The 6,000-nt window shown below is 40.1% G+C and overlaps 1 protein-coding gene across 1 annotated transcript in view; it reads right to left on the reverse strand.

Annotated features, from left to right (window-relative positions):
* The window catches only part of FBXO40 (F-box protein 40), a 57,987-nt gene extending 51,987 nt beyond the window's left edge, over positions 1-6,000 (reverse strand). The window contains exon 1 of the mRNA XM_072812545.1: positions 5,906-6,000. The gene's annotated coding sequence lies outside the window, so the exon portion shown is untranslated. The remainder of the gene's footprint in view (positions 1-5,905) is intronic.

Raw genomic sequence — 6,000 nt, forward strand, 5'->3', positions numbered from 1 at the left:
CTTTGTCCAACCCGTAGACTTATATTCCACAAGAGCTTTCACTATTCTCTGCATGTCCCCCTCAACCCTCTCTCTATTTTCTAATTCATATGTGATCTATGATCTTGCCTAAGATCACAACCAAGGTGTGGCAGAGAAAGGTGAGGAAGAGACATGGAGAGTGTAGTTGAAAGGAGTGAGATGTGCTCTGACCTGAGCCAGGCCAAGAGGAAAGGAGTAAGATGGAGGCACAAGGGAACAAACAACAATTCCTGGCTGTGTTTTAAGTAGTATTTAGACAGAGAAAATGATGTATAATGTCAAAAATTTATTTATTTATTTATTTATTTATTTATTTATTTTCAATTCCAGTACAATTAGCATACATTAGTTTCAGGTGTACATTATAGTGATTCAACAATTCTATACATTATTCAGTGCTTATCATGATAAATGTACTCTTAATCTCCTTCATCTATTTTACTCATTCCCGCCCACCTCCTTTCTGGAAATACATATAAAAAATTGCTCCTATCCATTGCTTCTCAATAGATTCCAAACCCTGTGCCAGTGTCTATAAGTGTTTGTCCTTATAGACCTCCACTGATATGTGAGCCAGGTAGGTACATGACTCCCACTTTGCTGATGAAGTCGTTGAGGCTCAGGGAGTTGAAGTAAGTTGAGATTAGCTCTGTCTACCTTGACATCACAGTAACAAATTTTAAAAATGGAAGGAGTGGGATGCCTGGGTGGCTCAGTGGTTGAGCGTCTGCCTTTGGCTCAGGGCGTGATCCTGGAGTCCCTGGATCGAGTCACACATCAGGCTCCCTGCGTGGAGCCTGCTTCTCCCTCTGCCTGTGTCTCTGCCTCTCTCTCTCTCTGTCTCTCATTAATGAATAAATACAATCTTAAAAAAAAAAAGTAAAAATGGAAGGAGTAAAACATAAGAATCAGATGATTAACTCAGAAAAAGTTTGTGGGGAGGTGAGAGGAGGGTTAGGAGATAACAAGTATTCAAACAGCATTAACCGTAAAAGAAAAGATGGACAAATCAGAAAGCATAAACATATTGAGTGTGGTCTCAGCTACAGACTAGCTGTAGTCTCATGGGGAAGCCTTAGAGCACAATTTTGCAGCATTGACAGAGCTCTGGACCTGGCAGGAAGCACGGTAGGGGTGTACAAGGCAGACTTGGACAGCTCTCATTTGCCCCAGGGCAATTCCTCGGAGAAAGAGGCAGCTTTGAGCTATCTGGGTACCTGGGAATTGGGTATATTACCTAGTTAAAGGGATCTGGGTAGAGCAATGACAAAAAACACTATACATGTTGTTTGTAAAAATACCACTAAAAAGAGTGCAGTGAGGCTTCTACTTCTGGGAAGATGAAGTAGATGTATTTTCCCTATTCTCTCTGCTAACTAAAATAAAATATCTGAATATTACATATAAACAATCATAAGAAGACTCTCTAAGGTGGAGAGAAGGCAGATAAACCAAGGATACCCCCAAAATTCACTGTCATAAATTTTTTTTTAAATTTTTTTTTCAATTTTTATTTATTTATGATAGTCACAGAGAGAGAGAGAGGCAGAGACACAGGCAGAGGGAGAAGCAGGCTCCATGCACCGGGAGCCCGATGTGGGATTCGATCCCGGGTCTCCAGGATCGCGCCCTGGGCCAAAGGCAGGCGCCAAACCGCTGCGCCACCCAGGGATCCCTGTCATAAATTTTATGTTGTTTTTCTGCCTTATATATCTGAAAGTGGACACTAGAAAAGCCAGCATCTCTGAAATCCAATGGACACAGATTTTTTAAAAAGCCCCCCCCCCCCAAAAGCCTACTCTCCTGTCGAAGGACCAGGAAAGGGGCAGCCAACCAAAACAGACTTTTTGACAACATGGACTCTACAAAGAAACTACAGCCTAGCTAGCAAAGGCTGAGTGAAAAGCCTAGACTGCCACTTTTTCCACACTGGAAAAATGTATATCCTCCCCAGCTTCTTTACACTTGGGAGGCATCATAGAAGGCTGAGTGGAGACCAGGACTTCTATCCCTATAGGATGGCAATAAGTACCTCTCCTCCCACATGGTGTCAGTTGAGACCCATGTGGGAAGCCTGGAATTCCAATCCTACCTAGTGTTAATGCAGTGTTCCTCCCTCTCCTTGCTGGGGTGGTATCAGATGAGGCTTGGCAGAGAGTGAAGACTTTCATGGCTTCTCAATAGTACCAATCCCTCCTCCACCCCACCCCCCAACAGGTGTCAGTGGGTGCCACATGGGAAGCAATAATGAGGTGTCCCTCCCCTTACCCAGGATGGAATTAACAGAGGCCTACTGAGGAACCTAATCTTCTACTCCCACTTTGTTGTAATGAGTCCCTTCCCTCCCTTCCCCCAGTGTCACGGGAGGCTGAGTGGAAAACCTGGACTTCCACCCCCACTGAACAGTAATAAGGTAGTATCCCTTCCACCCACCAGCTTGGTGTCAGAGGAGGCCTTCTAAAATACAAGATTTAAAAAATATATTTTATTTATTTATTCATGAGAGACAGAGAGAGAGAGAGAGAGTGGCAGAGACAGAGACTGAGGGAGAAGCAGGCTCCATGCAGGGAGCCCGATGTGGGACTCGGCCCAGGACTGCGGAATCATGACCTGAGCCAAAGGCAGACAGACGCTCGACTGCTGAGCCACCCAGGTGTCTCCAAAATACAAGATTTAATAAGATTCTGAGTCTTATAACACAATGAACAAAATGTCCAAGCTTTAAGTGAAAATCATGTCTTACTAAGAACCAAGGAGATCTCATACTGAGACAATTAATAAATGCCAACACTGAGATGACACAGGTGCAAATTATCTGACAAGAGTTTTATTTTTATTTTTTAATTTTTAATTTTTAATTTTTATTTATTTATGATAGTCACATAGAGAGAGAGAGAGAGAGAGAGAGGCAGAGACATAGGCAGAGGGAGAAGCAGGCTCCATGCACTGGGAGCCTGACGTGGGATTCGATCCCGGGTCTCCAGGATCGCGCCCTGGGCCAAAGGCAGGCGCTAAACCGCTGCGCCACCCAGGGATCCCTGACAAGAGTTTTGTTTTTTTTTTTTTTTTAATTTTTATTTATTTATGTTAGTCACAGAGAGGGAAAGAGAGAGAGGCAGAGACACAGGCAGAGGGAGAAGCAGGCTCCATGCACCGGGAGCCCGATGTGGGATTCGATCCCAGGCGCCAAACCGCTGAGCCACCCAGGGATCCCCTGACAAGAGTTTTAAATTTAAATTTTAAATTTACAAATTTTTACTCTTAAAAAATGAAAAACATGAAGTTTCAGGAAAGCAATAGGAAGACTAAAAAAAGCAATAAAGATATAAAGAAGAACTAAATGAAAAATTTAGAACCAAAAAATACAACCAAAAGAAAGAAAACTCAATGGATAGGCTCAACAGCAAAATGGGGGAGACAGAGGGAAGAATTGGTGAACTTGAACAATAAAAGCTATGCAATCTCAACAACAAAGAGAAAATAGCCTGGAAAAAATAAATAGAACCTTAAGGACCTGTGGGACGAAAAGAGATCTAACATTTGTGTCATCTGAGTCTCAGAAGCGGAGTTGGAGGGAGGGCTGAAAAGTATTTTTTTAAAAATGACTAAAACTTTCCAGCATTTGGCAAAAACCATAAATCTACGGGTTGAAAAAACTCATCAAAACGCAAATGGATCAAAAAAAAAAAAAAAAAAAAAAAAACCAAAAAACTCAAATGGATCAAGCCCAAAGAAATTCATGCAAAGACATATCATAGTCAGTCTTCTGAAAACCAAAGACAGATTTGATCTTGAAAGCAGTCAGACAGAATGACACATTATTGAAGGGGAATTAAAGACATTCACAGATGAAGGGAAACTAAGAGAATTTGTTACTGGCAGACCTAACCTAAAAGAATGGCTAATGGAAGTTCTTGAAACAAATAGAAAATGGAAAAAGAAGGACTCTTGGAAGACCAAGAAGTCAGAAAGAACACATAGATAAAAATATGGATAAACACAATACGTTTCCTTCTCCTCTTGAGTTTTGTTTGATGGTTGAAGAAAAATTAAAATGCTCTTTTGCGTGGTTCTCAATGAATATAGAGAAAATATTTAGCATGATTATATTATAATTAGGGAAGGGTAAAGGGGTGTAAAGGAGATGAAGCTTCTACAATTCACTCAAACTATCAATACCAGTTGACTTTGATAAATATATATTATATAATAATATATTAAGAGATTATATAATGCATCTAATTATAATAATTATATATTATAAAATATCTTTATAGATAATATATAAATGTATAATATGATAATATAATACAATAAAGTAACTTCAAATGTAATTATTTAAGTTGAAAATAAAAGGATGAAAAAGATGAAATGCAAACATTAAAAGAACACTGGTATGCCTATCTTAATATTAGACAAAGTACAGAGCAAAGCAAATTACCAAGGACAGAGAAGGACATTACATAAAGATATAAGGGTCAATTGTCTAAGAGCTAGTCATCCTAAATGTGTATGCACCAGAGAACAGAAATGTGAAGCAAAAACGGATAGAACTAAAAGGAAAAATAGACAAAACCACAATTATATTTGGAGACTTGAACATCTCTCCACCAGTGATTGATAGAACTAAATAAGATGATTAATTCCCTCAAAAATTGCAGTAAAAATTTGGGGAAGGAATGCCTGAGAAGCCTTCAATCATCACCATCAGGATATGCCAAGTCGGTCATAACAGACATGATCTCTAACTCCATGGAGCTTATCTCCAGTGGGGAAGACAGGTAATTACAGTCATGCTCAAGTGTAGTTAAGTGGAGTAATAAGAAAATTCAGGGCCCTCTGTCTGTCTGTCTGTCTCTCTCTCTCTGTGTCTTTCATGAATAAATAAATAAAATCTTAAAAAAAAGAAAAAAAAAGAAAATTCAGGGTCCTATTGGAGTCAGAAAAGGATTCTTTCTGAGGAATCATCATTTAAGCCAACCTCTGGAGAGAAAGTATAAACTCTGCAAGTGAAGAAATGGGTAAAAGTGCTTTAGGGAGAGGGAACCGCATTCAGCTATCCAAGATTTGAGAAAACTTGCTCATCAAAAATAACAGTGATTCTTGGGACGCCTGGGTGGCTCAGCAGTTGAGCATCTGCCTTTGGCTCAGGGTGTGATCCCAGGGTTCCAGGATCAAGTCCCACGTCAAGCTCCCTTCAGGGAGCCTGCTTCTCCCTCTGCCTGTGTCTCTGCCTCTCTCTGTGTGTCTCTCATGAATTAATAAATAAAATCTTTAAAATATTGCAACTTGTCTTTGTCTCAAACAGCTAGACTTCCCATTGATTCTAGGATTCTATGTTAAATATACCTCAGAGGAAGATTAATGATATCTATCAATTATTGGATGCTTATTACATGCCAAGTGTGATGCTAAGCACCTTCATATGTTACATAATTCTTACCAAAAGCTGTGATAGAGACATTTTTATGAATTCAATTTTAGAAAAGGAAAAACTGAGGTTGAAAAAAATTTAGTTTTGCCTAAGGTCAAGATGCTAGAAAATGTTGGTTCTGGGGTTCAAACCTAAAGCTTCTATCTATAGTGCCTCTAGCTTGGCGAACTGGACTTCAGGGCAGTTTAGCTGCTGGCCTGCTGTGTTGGGCTGAGCTATATCATTTTCATATTGAATATGGGACATGTTATTTTCTGTTATAGACTGAATGTGTCCACTCCAAACTCATATGTTGAAATCCTAACCTTCAATGTGATGGTATTTGGAGGTGGGGGTGTGGGCCTTTGGGAGGAAATTAGATCATGAGGATGGAACTGTCATGAATGGGATGAATGCCTTTAAAAAGGGGGGCCCAGAGCGTTTCTCTCTCCCTCCCCCCCTCTCTCTTACTTTCTGCTATGTGAGGATACAAGAAATTAGCACTCTGTCATCCAGAAGAGGCTCTCATCAGAACCCAAACATGCTGGTACTCTGGCCTTGGACTT

This window comes from Canis lupus, chromosome 35, assembly GCF_048164855.1.
Source record: "Canis lupus baileyi chromosome 35, mCanLup2.hap1, whole genome shotgun sequence".
Classification (NCBI taxonomy): Eukaryota; Metazoa; Chordata; class Mammalia; order Carnivora; family Canidae; genus Canis; species Canis lupus.